Here is a 19,558-nt window from a genome sequence, read left to right on the forward strand (position 1 = left end):
ATAGGCAACGTTTAAAATTAGCATCTACAGACATAAATTGATTTATGCTAATTAATCCAAATACAGGTATCAATTAATAGAACTTTTCAATGTACCATTCATGTAATTAAGTGCATTTTGTTTAGTTATTATACTAACAAAATAGTTTCCCCAATATCTCACATTTTAAAGCCACTCTTTTATAAACTGAATTATCATGTGTTTATTTTAGGAAAGTATTTTATAAATCTTACTTTTAATCTGTGTTGTTAAATAATGTATTTGTCACTTCAGAGAGCCCAATTTTCTTCACAGTAATATTCTGACATTAAAATTCAAAAGATCAAACAAAGCATTCTCATCTTTCCATTGCAGTTTTATAACAAGTCCCTGCTTGAAAAACAAACTGTTTTTGCTTGGTTCTCTTCATCGAACTGACACAGTGAGAGGAAAAGTTGATTGAATGGTAATTAAACATTCTGATATGATTTGTTACGTGTTTCACTACAATAGACATGGCTTTTGGGGTAGACATCAATTTTATTTAAATCCCTTTATTTCTTTCACCCTAGTGAGAAGAGTTACGCTATGTAAACATTTCTGAGCACCAGAATATTGCAATAATCTTTATATTAGCTTTATTTCTTGAAAAATATTATCATTATAAAGTGTCAAAAGCCTGCTTCCATGTGCTCTCGTGTGATCTTATGGAAGAGGAGGGTTCTGCACGTAGAAGACATATTTCCACACCTCATAACCAAATACCCAATTCCTATGACTAAGTAAGCAAATTAGTCAAAAGGCTTAACTCCACAGAATGATAAAAGGAACATAAGAATTATTATAGTGAACATAATTTGTGCAATAATTTGGCTCAATGAAAGCATTATATAAATGTTATAGAATATTGTGGTTTCCCCTATATTTCGTTGGTAAAATCAAAATGCCGAAAATTAAAATATTCCTTTCCTATTCTTGAAAGTCTATTACCTATAAGCATAAAGCTGGTTTGTGGAGTTAGATTTATTGCTTACAAATTGAAGGTCTTAGAAATATAACCAGAGATAGTCATAGCATTGTCTGTGTGCATTCACTAAGTTCTTGAGATTTAGGAGCTTTGAACTTGACAGAGACAACATTAGGTGGGTATTGTTATAAATTGTGTGGACAGAGATGGCATGGTAAATCCAGAGAGGTGAAAGTATAAAATATAAAGGGTCTCACTTCCCCTTCCACATATGGAAGCTATGTGGAAGAAGGGAAAGAAAGAATGAATGGGCATGGGGAGTGAGCCAAAGGAAGGAAAAAAGAAGGGAGAAAGGAAGGAAGAGAGGAAGTGCTCAGTTCTGCCTCTGAGGGTCTGTCTAGCTTCCACGGTGAGGGAATCTCATAAATTAAAGCCACTTTAAGGAATGTACTGTGCATATTTCACAAAATTATTTACTGCTAAAAAGTCACACCAAGAATAAAGCAAAACAAAGAAACTACAACAAAGTAACCTGAAGGACGACTGGCTCAATAAGATGTAAATACAGACTATGGGAATGATGTGTGCTGCTGACATGGAGCTCGTTTGTGTGTCTCCAGATCCATGATCATCCAGCAGGTACCTGGTTTCTCTTCACATCCTACTGCCAGGTAACACACTGCCCCTCATGGATTGCGCTGACTTCCCTGTCTATTTCATTCCATTCACATATGTCAGCAGCTCTTATCCTGTTTCTAGTCATGGTAAATTTCTTCTGTCTTCCACTTACCTCTCTATCCTCTGTATTACCAATGGATTTTGCTTCAATCATCATCTATATTCCCCTCTCAGTTCCTCCAGATTCATATTCAAATAACGATATGCTTCCAAATTTATTTTTCTAGACATATTTATTTCCATAATTGTCCATATTACTTCCTTGACATAATATGAGTATTCAAAAATTCAATATTGTACTTGACAATACTGAAATATCTGATATTAATACACAGTGGTTCTTCCACCTTTCCTTCTTAATTATTCACTCAATCTCTGCTGGTAGCATCACTTTCTGGCATCTTTACATGAACAGCAGCAGGTATGCTACAAGCTTTTTGCTCAATGAGACTCAAAATCCTTGGAGTCTTCTTCCCTTCTTTACACTGTTACCACCACAACATAACCTACAAAAATTTATCAATTTATATCAGCACACCTAAGCATCTCTCCATGTTCTCCTCGACCATGATCATAGTGCACTATGCCAGCTAAGGTTGCCACAGTGGGCAGCAATAGATTTACAGAAAGTATGTTTATTTCAAATATTGATTTGTCTTTAGATACTGATCAGTAATAACTCCTGTGTTATCTCAGCTATGTTTAATAAAAGTCTTCAAATATGTCCAAAGAAAAAACAATCTAGACTTTAGGTCTAGAATTCAAGACCGTTTCGCATTGTGTTACAAAATAGCATTCCAGAATGAAACCTGTATATTTTGCCTTGCAAGCTGTGATCTCCTACATGCTGTGCTACTGACTCTCTAAAAATAAAAACACTATTTGAAAAATAAAATCCTTGTATTTATTCTTTTCAATTCTTTTCCTCTTGGGCCATTTGTTCTGCATTCGCTAATTTACATCCTATATACATTCATCTTCGAATTCCACTGTCTCAGTACATCTTTCCCGATGTCCTCACTCTTCCTTGGAGGAGAATGATGATAAAGATGTGATTAGTGGCTCACCCTCATTTTTCATTTACACCCCCTGAGGATGCCTTGAGTTTTGGAAAATGGGCAGAATACACTTGAATTTTAAGTTTAAGAATTTTTGTCATGAATTGGGGTTTTCTCCTTGTGTTAGGAAATGGTGCTGAGTAGAGAAGAATTAGAGGTTCCATGACACAGCTAATAAAGTCACCATGCCGGGCTTCCAATGAATGAGAAAGTACCAATGTCTTTTTAAATTCTTGCGGATATTTCGTACAGAGTTTTACTAATTGCTTTTTTTTTTCTTCTTTCTTTTCCATATCTCTGTCACTGAAGACATAAGGCCATATCCACCATTACTGAATTCTCTCAGTATAAACCAATGTGCATTTCTTCCTTACATTGTAAACTAGTGCATGTTGCACAGCATTTTATTCAGTTTTGGGTACTTTCCAGCTTCTGAAACAAATTTTAAACATAGTTAGCCTTTAAGTAATTAAATAACTTTAGGGTTTCTCCTACCTTTAAAGATTTATTTCTTAGCATTGAACAAATATAATAGATGTTGACAATCTTGTTTGTCTGTGTCTATTTTCTCCTCAACCCTAAACTTCTATCTCTGTGAAATATTAATGTTAATAATTTTGCCTAAAGCCTACTTTTGACTATAGTTAGCTTCCAACAACATTATTATTTAACACTTCCAGCTCTGTTAACTCTCGAATGCTTTTTCCTTTTTACCATCTTCCCTATTGTTTTTGACTTGGCCACAGCTCTCAGATTTCCGTTATGTCCTTAAATCGCCAAATATTCTTGTGACTGTTAAACACTGTAGTAATGCATACAAAACTCTAAATTTGACACCATATGTTCTCTCTATGTGTACTCTAATTCTATGAGTCATTTCCTAGATTGTTATCATTGTTTAAAATAAATACAGTGATTTCTAGTATATTAGTTCTTCATCCTAATTTCTTCCAATTTAAATATATATATCATTTCCCCCCTGAGTTCTGAAGACTTAAAGTATATTCTCAAGGAGAGAAGAATGGATAAATTTATATTCTTCTACATGCAACCATCACTTGAACCAGCACCATCTGTTGAATATACTCTTTATTTCCACTGGAAGGCTTTGACTTCTTTTTCAAAGACCAGAAGATCACAGATGTATGGGTTTAATTCTGGGTCTTCAATTCTATTCCACTGATCTACTTGTCTGTTTCTGTATCAATACCATGCAGTTTTTATCACTATTGCTCAGATTGAGTTCAAGTCTACATGGATCAAGGACCTCCACATAAAATCAGATATACTGAATCTATTCGATAAGAAAGAGCCTCAAACACATTAGCACAGGGGAAAATTCCCTGAAAAGAACACCAATGGCTCAGGCTCTAAGATCAGCTATAGAGAAATGGGATCTCATAAAATTGAAAGGCTTCTTTGAGGCAAAGAACACTATCAAGAGGAGAAAGTGGCAACCTCCAGATTGGGCAAAGATTTTTACCAAGCCTACATTCAATCCAGGGCTAACATCTAATATATACAAAGAACTCAAGAAGTTAGACTCCAGAGAACCAAATAACCTATTAAATCCCATTTAATATTAAAACCTATTAATCCTATTAAAAATGGGATACAGAGCTAAACAAAGAATTCTCAACTGAGGAATATCGAATGGCCAAGAAGCATCTAAAGAAATGTTTAGCAGCCTTAGTCATCAGGGAAATGCAAATCAAAACAACCCTGAGATTCCACCTCACACCAGTCAGAATGGGTAAGGTCAAAAACTTAGGTGACAGCAGATGCTGGCAAGGATGTGGAGAAAGAGGAACACTCCTCCATTGTTGGTAGGATTGCAAGCTGTTACAACCACTCTGGAAACCAGTCTGGTGGTTCCTCAGAATATTGGACATAGTACTACCTGAGGACCCAGCTATAGCACTCCTGGGCATATACTCAAAAGATGCTCCATCATGTAACAAGGACACGTGCTCCACTATGTTCATAGCAGCCTTAGAATAGCCAGAAGCTGGAAACAACCCAGATGTCCTTCAACAGAGGAATGGATACAGAAAATGTGGTACATTTACACAATAGAGTACTAATTAGCTATTGAAAACAATGATTACATGAAATTCTTAGGCAGATGGATGGAGCTAGAAAACATCATCCTGAGCGAAGTAACCAAGTCACAAAAGAACAAACATGGTATGCACTCACTGATAAGTGGACATTCTCCCAAAAGCTTGGGATTCCTAAGAAAAAATTCACAGTTCATGTGAAGCTCAAGAAGAAGGAAGAACAAAGTGTGAATGCTTCAGTTCTTCTTAGGAGGGAGAGCAAAATACTAAAGGGAGATAGAAGATTGGAAACACATGAGAGGGGAGAGGGAGGAGGAAAGGGGGCCAGGATCTGATATGGGAGGAGACTGGAATGATATGCAGAAGGATAGGAATTTGAACAGAGATGTGTAGCAATGGGGCATAGGGAGCTGGCGGTAGCAACCAGCAAGTCCCAGATGCCAGGAAAGGAAGAGACTCCCAGGACCCAACAGAGATTCGCTGAAACGCCCAACAAACGGGAGGGAGAACATGTAGAGACCATATATCAGAGGTTATGGTCCCAGCTGAGGGTTGGGGCCACCCACCCATCTTAAAATAGAACAGAATTGTTCCTGTGTAAAGAAAGTGCAGGGACAAAGAGTTGAGCAGAGACTGAAGGAAGGGCCATCTAGAGAATGTCTCACCCATGGACCATCCCATCTACAGAACCAAACGGATATGCTATTGCTGATGCCAAGAAGTACTTGCTGACAGGAACCTGGTATGGCTGTCTCCTGAGAGGCTCTGTGAGAGCCTGACCAATATAGATGTGGATGAACGCAGCCAACCATCTGACTGAGGGCAAGGATCCCAATGGGTGTGTCGGGGGAAGAACTGAAGGAGCTGAAGGAGTTTGCAACCCGGTAGGATGATCAACAGTATCAACCAACCGGACCCTCCTGGGCTCCCGGGGACTAAATCAACCAAAGAGTACACATTGAGGAACCTATAGCTCCAAGTGCACATGTAGCTGAGATTGGCCTTATCTGGCATCAATAGAAGGGGAGGCCCTTGGTTCCCACTGAAAGGGAAGACTAGAGTGGTTAGGTGTGAGTGGGTGGGTGGGGAAGTACCCTCATAGAAGTAGGGGGAGAGGGGATGGGATAGGATGTTTAAAATAAGAAAAAAAAAGAAGGAAAAGGAGGAGTACTGGGAGTTTAGCCACTGAATAAATTACACAAACTAAATGTATACTTCTATAGCCAGGATGTAATAATAGCAACCTGTATATCCAGGTAAATATGTTAGCTCAAATACATTTTTCTCCTAAAACCTATGCACATGTTTTATATTTAGTTTCTTTGTGAGCGCTCTTATGATAGGTTTTTGTTGTTGTTTTCTTTTTGTATTTTTTGGGGTTGTTTATTTGTTGTTTTTTTGTTTTGTGTTTGTTTTTTTTTTGCCATTACAACCATCACTGAATATTTCATTAATATTCATTTTTCCCATCTTCTACTCAGCACACATTTTTTATTTCGTGATGCATTAGGGAAAGTTTCCTAGGTATAAAAAAATAAATTCATCTAGCCACTATGAAAAATAAAGTATATTTTCATCTTCTTTGGATCCTGTTCCTCCTTAAATACAAGCTACAAGCCAGGTCCACTGGAGGCATATCTGTGTTTTGGGAAGTGCTTCTAAAGTGGGTTTCATCAGCTTCCTTGCATTTTGATCATTTCTTCATTTTAAATAAAACAGTTTTCACTATCTACTGAGCCAATTGAGGAATTATTTTAATCACTTTCTTAAAATTCGATTTCAGCATTAACTTGAGAAGTTTATCACATTAAAGGGGAAATTTTATACAGATAATAGAGAGTAGAAAGTTATAATGGCAAACAGGAGCTCAACCCAAGTATTATAACTCCACAGACTTAAATACATTTCTCCTACTGCCTCCTTAAGCTGAAATGATCTCCATATTTTATACTTTCAATCAATTATTAGTTGCAATTTCACTGTGATTATTACCAAACAAATAAATAAGTGCCTTCAACTGATGAAATAGAACTGAAGACAAATCTTGAAAATTTAATCATGGTCACTGTGCTATTCTGAGATTTTCATTCAGCCTTATTATGTTTAATTACTGTGATTATGTTTTTCCTTTTATGATCATATAATTAAACTGAGAATTTGAGAACAAGTGATCTTGTACAACTCTTTAACTGAGATTTCAAATAAGTAAAAATTTCAGTATTTAAATTTTCTAAGACATTTCAATAGCTTGTCAAACAAATATTATTTTGGATGATGATAATTATCCTTTGAATAATCTTAAGAATTTCTTGAAGGAAAATAAGACTAATAAAACACTGTATTGTCCATTCTTGTTCTATGTACAGTAGTAAAGTGATGTTTTAGGGAAGAAAACTACAGAACATGCCTATATGCATTTTAACTATGTTCTTAATGGACTTCACAGAGCAGTGAATCACAAAAAATATTCATGCTATAATATTTTTATGTAATCAGATGGCTGCTGCTGCTACTTTCTTGATAATACTTTTATCTTCTGAAGTCTTTATGGCAGATGCTCACTGTGACCTGACTCTGTGTCTTCAGCTGCACTTGTGTTTATTGTTTATTTACTTTTTAAAGGTCACTGGTACTTAGTTAAGCCATGTCCTTTTCCAACACAGATGGCTCAGCCATGTTTGTGCCAACCCCACCATCATGGACCCCTGGTGAGCTTATCACTTAGCATTTCCTTACGAGGCAAAGAAGAATGGAAAAATTCATAGCCATCCTACCTGGGCAAGTAGCCATGAAGTACAAGACACCTGGGTACACCAAGTGGCACAAGAACAACTATACTCATAAGGAAGCAAAATATTATTAACCACACTAGCTCAGGGAAACCATGATGTGTTACAGCAGGCAGAGATGCAGATTGGGATCCAGAAAAGAAGAAAAATATCTTTCCAGGTTACAGAAAAATCTAACTGCCTCTTTGACTCCTGATTTACTAGATATCCTGTTCAAACTATGCTACTTTAATGATCTCCTTTAAGGAACAAGTGTGAAACGAGATGTTTTCCAGCTCCTGAGAGGGAAACATGCTTCCCATTAAAATTGTAGTATTAACAGTAGGCATGACCAATTAAAATGACTCCAGACCAGATAAATTTAAATAATCAGCACCAGAAAATGAGAAACGATTACCACTTTATTTTGTGTCATCGTGCCAATTATAAACCACAGAGCTGTGTTAGCTCACCTTGAGTTGTTACACAATCTAGGGATGTTATAATCATCAGTATAAAGAAGGGGTGTGAATAGATTCTGGTTCCCAAGAATGCAGCAGGTTATAGTCAGGTCTCTAACAGTTCTCAGTGAGCCAGACTTACCTGAATGGGTGTCCATCTCAGCTTGCTTGGCAATCTTTATCATTCCCCAAAGAAACAGAAAAGCAAATTCTTATGATCAAATTTAGTTTATATTGCTGGAGGAATAGTTTTTCTAGTTTTTTCTTAATCCTCAAAATGGGGAACTTTTCAATTTTCACAGAAAACAAAAGACACTGTTTCATACATATGCACACTACATGTTTTGGAACATCCTCCACAGTTAAAATTTGTAATAACGGGGCTAGAGAGATGGCTCTGTGTTTAAGGGCACCTGCTCATTCAGAGCAGTTAAAGCTCAGTTCCCAGCACCCACATGACAGCTCACAGCTGTCTGTAACTCTAATTTCAGGGAACGGCCTCTTCTGATCTCGTTGGACACAAGGCAAGCACGTGGTGCCCATATATACATGCATGTAAAACACTCATACACATATAATAAAACAAAGTATTTAAAAAATTTGCAAAAACATTTAAGATAGTATCAGGACCCAGGATAATCCCCAAACATTTGGGAAATGGCTGTGTTTAAATTAGTAAGTGAACTGGTAACATCCAATCTTTCTTAAAACATATTCTAAAACAAATGTTTACTTTTTTCATTTACTACCATACATGGCCTGATAATACACATACTCCACATACTTCAATTTTAAAATTAATAATTATGCATAGATTTAAAATGTTTAATCTTTAATAATTATTCAGGATATATGTGTGTGTGTGTGTGTGTGTTTGCATCTGGATGTCTGGATCCAGTGTGCCGTATAATTTGTATGGAAGTCAGAGAAAAATATACATGAGTTGTTTTTTATGTAATTTCCAGGGATTAAATATAGGTTTGTTGGAGAATATCTTTGCCCACTGAACCATCTCCCTGTCTATGAATTCTTTAGGAAATACTAATTATCTGAACTATAAAATTATTGTTAGTGTTTTTTCTCTGTTTTATCACTTTGTTCTGAAATATAACTATTTCGCACATTAGATAGAGTATTTCTTCTTTATTTGCTCAGTAAAAAGCCATCTCCTTGAGTCCATTAAGAAACGTTAGAACATTAAAAATGTCAGGGAACCATCACTGCCTCAATGGTAAAATAAATCACATTAAAGGAATTAAATACTTGTAAGGCTAAAAAGTGATTTATCAGGTAGGCTGTTTACTTGACGAAAGCTTTTGTTAATACTTTCCACAGAAAAGACTATGTGAAATAATATTAAATATTTTGCTGTTCAATATCCAGTTTTTGATCATAATGTCAAGCAGTTTTGGATAAGACCTTATATCAAAAACACTTTGCCAAACTGGTGGTACACATTCCACATTCAAAGTCATGATTCCCTCAGGTTATGTGTGTACACTTATCTTTTATTTCTTAGCTACTTAGTTACAGAGACAATGTCCTGGAATAGTTTTTTTTTATCTACTTTGAACAAAATAATCAGCAAACTTCTATGCTAGCAAAGTGCTTCATGGATACAATCTGCTTATATGTGACAAGTACTATTTTATGTGTATAATTTATTGTTTCATATTTTCTTTTTATTATTTTTCTTAATTCTGAATACTTTATTAGTCATAAAATTTGTATTTTATTCAACTCTTGGTCAATTGTTTACATAATTTATGTGTTCTTTTTTATTATTCACTAACTTGCTTACTGACTTTTCATTCTGAGCACAGCTTTCCCCTCCTTTCTTTCCTTCCAGTCCTTCACTCTCTTCTTCCCTCCAGCCCATTCAATCATCCTCCCCTTATATGTTCTTAAATAATTTAGATCTCCCAGAAATAAGGATGCTGTCATTTAAGATCAGCTGACATTATATATCCAATATTCTTATTATGTGAAAAATACCTCAAATATTTTCAACTGTACTATGAACTAACATTGTATTCATTGTTTATGTAGTTGAATACAGAAGCACATGTAGAATTTTTATCTTGCCCATGTCCAAGGCAATTTAAGAATTATTTTTCTTGCTAGGTTATATCTCGCTAGTAGCTGGGTACTTGCACAGCATGTGGAAGGACTTTAGTTCAATCATCAGCACTGAGAAGGAAGTTTCTGAGAAAAATCATTCCCTAGCTACAGTTGACAGCAGGTGCTTTCCAAATTATCAATGAGCAGGATATTAGTTGAGACTGCACTGTGTCTTCTATATGAAGATGCAGAAGGCTTCATAATGTAAAACAATAACGATGAGGTTGAAGTTGATGAAGTTAAATTGAGATTAAGAAGGAATGACAGAAAAAAAAACGAATAAGAAGCATTATAAAATCTGGGATATAATACCATACCCATTTATAAAATAGATCATTCTCCAGAAACGAACACAGGTCAATGTTAATATTTTTTTTTTAGATAAAATGGACTTCAAAGCATGTATACATTTATACGTTCATGATCCCACTTGAAAGAACTATTTTACACTTTTGTAAAATATTCTTGATAAAATAAGGTGACTTCCTTAACACTCAGAAATCAGCTGCTACACTGTGCAAACTTTCTTTCTTCATGAATCATCACAATACCTAGCATTGTATAGCTGGCCTTTTTAGCCTTTTTCAATGTATATGTTTGTTGATTTGGTGTTTAGTAGACCATAATGCTAAAAAAATCACCTGTATTGTATTTTATTTTCATATCTATTTCATAATCTATTTATTCCTGTAATTTTATTTTGGGCCTTGGATACCTCTTTCCCAATTCCTTGAGTCCCTTAGATACATTGCTTTGTTCTACCCGATACATGGCTATTAGAAAATTACTTCCAAACGTTACCTTCTTTTATTATTCAATTAAAAAGCTACAAAAAGATCGATTTTATCCTTGATTCAATTCTAATCTTTTTCCTAATTTTCTAGACTGTAGAAGCGGTCATGGTTGTATTAGTTCTATAGATTCTCCAAACAAACCAATAAACAGGTTCCTTTCATATTAACCTATTATTTGGCATTCATATTAACCCCTCCACACTTTTGTTGATTTTTCTTCCTCTCAACTAAAATGTTTCTGTATTACAGATAATAAATTAACATCCTCTTTATACTTTAGGAATGATATCTATTGAATGATTAGCCTTTTGCCTGAAAAAAAAAATACTTATTTCAGCCTTCACTATTTGAAATGTTCTCCCCTTTATGGTATGTCTAATATCATTCTCCCTGTTAATGACCAATTTACATATTGAGATAATAAACCCGTTAAAGCAGGAAAGCATGCATACCATTATAACTTTTTGTCTCTTAGAACCTCAGAGTAATACAGGAAATGAGTAAATACTTAATAAATAATAACATTTCTTTTAGTCTGCATATACTGAAATAAAATCCTATAATACTTTGTTCATCTTACTTGGAAGTCGGTGCACAGCTCCACATTGAAAACTCGGATTGGCTCTACATTCTTAGTGAATAATTACAATGTTTCTCACTAAATAATGCATTAAGTTTCTTAGGTATAATATGAAAATGTGGGGCTTATCCAATGATAAAATTATCTGTTCTCCTTTTTATTTTTCTAAGCAACTGAAGAATTGATATCACTTCATGGTTGATATTCAGAAGTTTGATTAGCAGTATTTGTATTAAATCCCATTTATATGCTTACCTGTCTATTTGATCTCTTTCCAAGGCAGGATATTTTCTCAAATATTGACAGAGAAAAAACTTATTGCCTTCAATCCAGAGATAATAAAATATGTTGAGAAACATATCTTTTTATTATATGTAATTAATTTCTTCTCTGAACAATAAGTAAAGCGCCTGGACCACCAATATGCAGAAGTAAAATAGAGGGAGAAGGGCTACTTAACACTTAAATTTTCTTGCTTGAGTAACTAGTGCATGTGTCGGAATTTCCCCGGTAAGATGTATTCTCATTAAGAGAAGAGAAAACCATTAACCTTAGACAAGTGTTTATTGCTTGACTCACTGTACAAAACAGCATAAAATAACTAGAGAGCCACAGAATATTTTCTAATAACACAAGACGAATAAAAATTCCTGAAAGTAGCTGATGTGGTGGAGGAGAACTAAGAAGCAAATCTCTCCGTGAGACTGCAGAGTGTGAACAATAATACCCACCCATTAGCAGACTCTTGGCTATGAATGAAAGCACAGCATTCAACTGTGCCCAGAGAGAAAAGAGTCTGAGCCATTATTCTGTTCTTTCAGGCACAGCTTTCCCACTGTTGGTAATCATTGCTGATAACATAATCCTCAAGCATGAAGGAAAGTGGTTAGTGTAAATGAAGAGAACTCACAGGAATGCAGGCCTGGCTGGGAATCCTTGTCACACTCAGGAATGCTAAGTGCGGGGAGATGAAAGTGCTGTTTAAAAGCGGTCTTGTATTTTTCCTGTTCTGAAAAAAAATTAATAAAAATATTCTGCTCTTTCTGTGATCACCTAGCAGAAGGTTACCTCTGCGTGGCATTTTTCAGTCCAGAGTGCCTCCAAGTGCCTATAAAATTCAACTGGGTATCTAGAAAAAAACATACAATTCAACATTTATCCTGAGAGAATGAATCGCAAAGGCTTGTCTTTGGTGCTGCAGCTCTGTTTCTCTGTCTCTGTCTCTGTCTCTTCTCTTTCTCTCTCCCTTTCTGTCCCGTTCTCTAAAAATACTATTTTAAGCACAGTGCTCTCAATTTCTCTCCACCCCCCTAATGTAGCTTGTATGTTAAACAAAGAATGCTTTGTGGGTTAGGTTAGATAAGACAATTATCTTATTAATATAAGAAACTGATTAGTATCAGATTCATGAGAATAAGAGAAAGCTTCCACCGGGATGTGGAAAGAAGGCTCAATGCTAAATAACATTTATTTAAGTAAAAATATTTAAACGTTCAAACCTTTAAAATATGTAATCTAAATAAATGTTAATTATGTGATATATAATGCATATAACAACCCACATGTTAGTTGATACTTAATTTAATCTTTGATTAAATAGCTGCTACTGTAGGATATTCTGAAACTGTAGCAAATACACTAAAAATAACCCAGTTAATTTAATATGCTTATAGAATTGTCTTAAGTTTTTTATGTTTAAAATTCTAGAAAATTTTAATTATTTTTATAAATCACTTTTTATTCAGTAGAGATATTATTATTATATACTAGTGACAACATTCTTTGAAATATTTATTAAAATATTTATGAAATTATATTTTTATATAACATTTCAGAATCAGAATTATTCAACAATGTTCTAAATGACTTTAAGGCTAATATATATATATATATACATATTTAATAAAAATATTTAAAAGCCCTAATATTAATTTACTATTTTCAATTCAATTTCAATGTAATCATGCTCATATAGCTTATTATATATTGATCAGCTCTATTGCTCTAAATAACTTGTTGGTACAATCTAGCACATGTTTGCATCTTGATGCTGTTGGATGAAAGGACTAGAAAACTTGTTCATTTTTGCAAATAATCTGTAAATCATCAGTGTTGTGGCTTCTCAGTATACAAAAATGTATAAATCAAAGTAAACATGATCTCAATTGTAACCCCTATTGTAGTTTTATATCACCAAAGGGATCTGTAATCCCTAAAATATTCTTAATCAAATACAAATGACTGACTGACATGTAATCAGCTATATCTGAATATTAAACCATGCAGTAAATGCACAGGCTTGTGTTATGACAGTCACCCATTTGGGGGAAGTGACAGAATTGTTTGTTCTCATCTGGCTCTAATGGCTCTCTCTGCTCTCCTCCCTCTTCTTTGCAGACCAGACCTTCCAAACATCCTCTAATCAGTCTCCTTTGATGCTCATTTATTTGCTTACTGTACTCATACATGATTATTAAAATCTAGTTTATTCTTAAGGATGTGATAAGAAAGTATTAAAAAATGAAGGAAATCCTCTCTTTAAAAGACTCACTGAAACCACTGAAAATTAAGTAAAAAGTGGATACTTTAAGATTAATCAGATACTGTGTATTATATTCATGTATTTTCTAGAATTCAGTCCGTCAAATATGTCCACAGCATCCTTAACAATTCATATGATATATTTTAAATATAAAAATAATTATATCTACCGAAGGCAGGCCTATTCAATAATGTTCATCTGTACAAAATTGAAAGGTAAGGTATGCAATTGATACTGCATGATTAAATGTATATGTTGAATTATGGAATATAATTAAAATTGTGTGGTTTGCACACACCATATACTTAGAGATTCCTTAAAATGATACCATACTGAGATATCTCTTCAATAGAAATAAAGCAAATGTCTTAAATTGTTTTATAATGATGGAACAAGCTATAGAATATAATAAACCCTGCTTTAAATTCAGTATTTTATAAACTTGCATACATTTATTAAGTAGACAATCATTCTTATTATTTTAATCAACACCATTATACCTCATTATAAAATATTATTTTTATGCAAATAATTTAGTATTTGCTCTGATACTCTCTAATACATAGAATTATATTGACTCTAGGTCAAAAATTACAATTTATTTACACACACATTTACAAGTAAGAATTTTGAGTAGATATTTGTGCAAATTAGCACATGCAGCATATTTATATTTAGACTACAGACATTCTTGTGTTTTCTAATATAGAAAACATAAACTGTTATTATTATACATCAAACATATCGTGTTAACCATTGTGTGAGTGATTTAATAATTACTTAAGAAAATGTTTAGCAGAATTTTTTTTTTTACTTTTGAAAGTACGAGTTTATATAATTACTATAGCAAAGTCACTGTGCTAGGACTGGTCAGCCTGATGATGTAGGTTCTGCAATGTTTACTCCTGTTTCCTTTTCTAGACCTTTTCCTCTGTTTCATGTGTATAAAATAAAATCATTATTCTAAAGAAAATTTAAAAAGATTTTTTTAACTTTTTTTATATGTTTGCTTGACATTCTTCTTCACTTGGTATCTCGGATTCTTTCTTTTTGCAGCCCATGTTTCCTATCTTATTATAATACTGGAGAACTACTTTCATGTGAATGTACACACTGACACTGGGAAAGCATATGCTCTGTCTGTTATCCATAGTGAATTTAATAAATTAATATATTTTATTCATAAAATTATTTACTAATTCCCTTAGTCACATTGTTTATGTTCTTCTTTGCTTTCTGCTGACCTTTACTTTGGTAAAATGGACTTATAATACCTGAAAATTTTCAATTAACTTACTATTCTTTCCATATTAATTATGATTTTATCAAACAAAGGGTAAAGGAATAGGACAGTTTATCTTACTCAATGTAGCTAAGGGCATTGCAATAGCTAAGAGGCTCTGGAAAAAATAATAATTAGCAAGTTTTATAATCATAGACTAGAAAAAGTTCACATAGTAAGGACACACAAAAGCTTGTCCAGTATAGCATTTCTTCATACATTTGTTTCTGGACAGTTGTAAGACAATATAAAAATGTGATATTGTCAGGTTCCTAAACAGATCTATACCAAACAGCAGCTTTTGTCAAAATAATGAGCTACTGAGAGAAATGGCCAACAAGGAAAACAGGATAAGAACAGAGGAACTCAGAAATTGCACTTCATATTCATCAAGAAGTGGAAAGGGAGACTGCCCGTGAGAAACCAAATTCAAATGGCTTTGTTTATCACATTATATCGATGTAATACTCTGAAAATGAGGGAGCACGTGTCAGCCATGTGCATTAGAGTTTCAAGGCTATAGGTTCAAGCCCCCAGGCTTTCACTTTACTTTTCATTGCAGACCTGAAATCTCCTAATGGCTAACTCTTGTCAGGTGTTGTATGCTGTCATTAGCCTGGCTTCAGTTCTGAGATCACACAACATGGCAGGTTGTTAACCCTTCTTAGGACTTCTTTTTACCCCACTAGTTTCCACCACTTATATACTTAACATTAATTAGTCAATAATCTGCAACCTCAGGGTTGGGGATTTAGCTCAGTGGTAGAGTGCTTGCCTAGCAAGCGCAAGGCCCTGGGTTCGGTCCCCAGCTCCGAAAAAAAGAAAAAAAAATCTGCAACCTCAAGAATATCATGTTTTTGAAGTAGTAGATGCCTTGTTATCCTAAATGCCACACTGAATTCAAATTTAGTGTATAGACCATGCCTGCAATTCTATTGATCTAAGTTTTTTCTACTTTAAGATTTTACAAAAGCTTACTTTTTTTTCTATTAAACAGCATACTTATAGGTCAAAAATGTACTTGAACATTATTTAACTGATTTATGTGCCTTACCGTTTTATTTATTTGCTGATACTCATTTTCCTGAGAGTTTTAGAATTGTACTTAGTAGTCTCACTGCCTTCACAGTGGACAAATTCAGTCCTTATATTTGCAATCATTTTGTCTGTTCAGAAAGCTTATAGTAGTGGAAAAAATTCCAAGACAAAATGTTAGGAAAAGTTTAATTAGATTAACTGATTTATTTATTGCATGATATTTGCCGTCGTGTTGTCAGTGGTGAATGTCACATAAGTCAATACCTAGACTGTCCTTAAATTGGCCAAAGAGTTCTTCCCCGGTTCTCACAGGGGAAATATTTAACAGCTGCTGTTTGTAAAAGGTGTCCTACTATCTATATCATAAGACATTATCACTGTAGGGAGGGTAAGATGCTTAACAATCTTTTCTTTATGGCTTAAAAAAAGTTGGGAAAAGTATTACTCTCTCAGAATATTCCATACTAAAGAATTACTTTCACCAACACTGAACATTTTACAGTACCCGTTAAGATGCTAGAGTGACGCCTAAACATAAATTGATAAATTCTTATGTATTAATATAAACCTTTATTTATGCCTATAATCCTAGCACTGGGGAGGCTGAGGAAAATTATCCAAGTTCAAGGAGAGCTTTGCCACAGATTAATTCAAGGCCAGATCGGGCAGTTCTGTGAGACACTACTTTGCTCTTCAGTAAGCTTCTGTGGCAGTCACTGCCAATCAGCTATCCCATGGTATTGTCAATTTTCTGTCCTACAAAACTCTTAAGATCACAATACATTATAGATGATTCTCAATTGCCAGTCATTTTAGATATTAAGGCATGAATAAATGAAGTATTTCTTCCTAATGAGGAAACAATAGCTTGAGGTGGAGAGAGAGCTCAGTGTTTAAGATCACGGGATACTCTTGCAGAGGACTCTGGTTTGAAGCCAGTATGTACATGGCAGCTCATGGGCCTCTGTATCTCCATAACTAATATCATATTCTGTCTTCTATGGCCAAAAGCTTTTGTGTTCTGTTCTCTCTTTAGGCATGGGATATAGATGATGTCTAGTACTTCAGTTGACATCTTGTAACTATGAGGCTGAAATCGTTACTGTAAGGAGAGTTCTGCCAGCAACACATCCCAGACACACACACACACACACACACACACACACACACACACACACACACACATAATTTAAATAGATATTTGGTCAAGTTTCTTACTAACCACACATGAAACGATTGTTTAACCAAACCAGGCTCTGAATCAAGTAATAAGCTTGGAAAGGGCAACTCTTAGTTCTTGTGATACAGTTACTGAATATTTTTAAAGCAATCAGAATAAATTATTAAAATTATCACTAAGGAGAGTATGTCAAGATGTAAAATTGTCCAGTAAGAAATCACTTCTCCATAAGTAAAAAAAAAAAGCTCAACAATTCATAAGCAATGACTGATCACAATGAAATCAGCAAAAAATCTGAATGACTTCTGACACAGTTTCTTCCCTTCACAGATATTTTCATATGCAGTTGTCTTTAAGCAACACTGTCATACTTATTTAAAACCCTTTGATACTCTCAAAGATTATCAATTTATGCTCATGTTGATAAAGTTTAATCAGAATCTGTGTTTAGAAAGGCTTCATGCAACTCGGCAAAACACCACTGCTCTACGCTTTCTATGCTCTAGGCTTTCCCACGCTTTTCGAAACATGCTTTTCATGTGTTGTGCTTAGCCATGCATCAGCACTTTCTACATGGTCTGCTGCAATTCTCTTTTATATCTTATTTTTTTCTATTCCCCTGGAGACGTAGAGTTGTGGCATGCTGAAGTCTCGTCACCCTGACTTACAATGACAATCCCATGTAGCTTTTCAAATGCTGTGTCCAGAGACACCTTTGGCTATGATGATAATGACTGCAGTTGGGATATTTAAAACATGAACATTTGCTATGGTTATAAAGCAAAAAGGCTCCTTCATTGACACAAGCAATTAGTAAGTTATCTGTATATTACTAAAATACATACAATCTTCCTGAAAAAATAGGAAACTTAAAAATAAATAATTGAATATATTTTGTGTTATTTAACATGGACATCCAACTGGTACCTTTAATGCCAGTAAGTTATTTGAAATCTATAAATGGATCAAAAGAGATTAATGAAATGATCAGGATGATGGTATCCACGGATTTGTGATGTATCGATGAAAATAAATTTAATTTATGGAATGGGACTAAACATAATAAAACAATGAGAATCTTTGAAATATAGGGCTTTCTGAAGACTCATGCTTAGAAATAACATTTGTAGAAAATTAACTTCAACAACAGAGTATAATACTGATCAATGTGTTAATATATTTAAAACTGATAATTCTATATAGCAATATGTTGTTTATTTAATTTCATCTGTCATTGTTTTTTATTTTGTGGTTTTAAAATATTTATTATAGTCATCTATATATTATGCAAAAATTTAGCAAAGTGATAATATTGCTGCTATTGAGTCTTTATATAGATTTCAAAATAAATGACAAATTAATTGTATTCTTAAAACTAGAATCTACTTTTGAAATCTACCAATGGTTTTTATGCTATTCCATTAGGTGACTACCAATAATTTAATTGTACAATTACATTCAAATAAGAGTGGCTTTAAATTGAGAATTACTAAGAAAATGGTTCAGATTCCAATACTGCATAATAAAAAATCTAACTTTATCTTACAAATTATTTCTTACGCAGTTAAATATTTTTCAAACAACATTCTAAACATTAAAACTGTTAGTTTAAATAAAAATCAGCCATCTTCCATTTAAAATGTTTCTTGTAGAAGCAAGTGTGTATCTTGTACTATGCACACTAAGGGTATGTAAAGTTTTAAGTTCAGTGTCAAAGCCTTAGTCAAAGTCTGACTGATACAGCAGGTGATGAGCTGTCTAATACGGGAGCATGAAACAGATTATTCTTTTTATATAAAGAATGCACTCAAGAGAGAGGTAATGTCTGATATAAATGCAGCATTTAAGTAATATAAATGATTTAACTGATGTTACCAGGATTACAGAACATACTAATCATCAGCAGACATAGGCATGCAAGGTACATAATTTCTTCTTTTACTAATACTGTAATAATATGTTTTATTTTTGCAAGAAGTTCCAGAGCTTTTTATTTTTAGACTTTCTGCTTTTCACCTAAGAAGTCAGAAATGTCTTGAAAATATACTGT

The 19,558-nt window shown here is 34.0% G+C and overlaps 1 protein-coding gene across 4 annotated transcripts in view; it reads right to left on the reverse strand.

The window, feature by feature from the left end:
• Window positions 1-19,558, reverse strand: part of Grik2 (glutamate ionotropic receptor kainate type subunit 2) — a 698,850-nt gene that overhangs the window by 143,728 nt on the left and 535,564 nt on the right.

This window comes from Rattus norvegicus, chromosome 20 (genome assembly GCF_021556685.1).
Source record: "Rattus norvegicus strain SHRSP/BbbUtx chromosome 20, alternate assembly SHRSP_T2T, whole genome shotgun sequence".
In the NCBI taxonomy this organism is placed as follows: domain Eukaryota; kingdom Metazoa; phylum Chordata; class Mammalia; order Rodentia; family Muridae; genus Rattus; species Rattus norvegicus.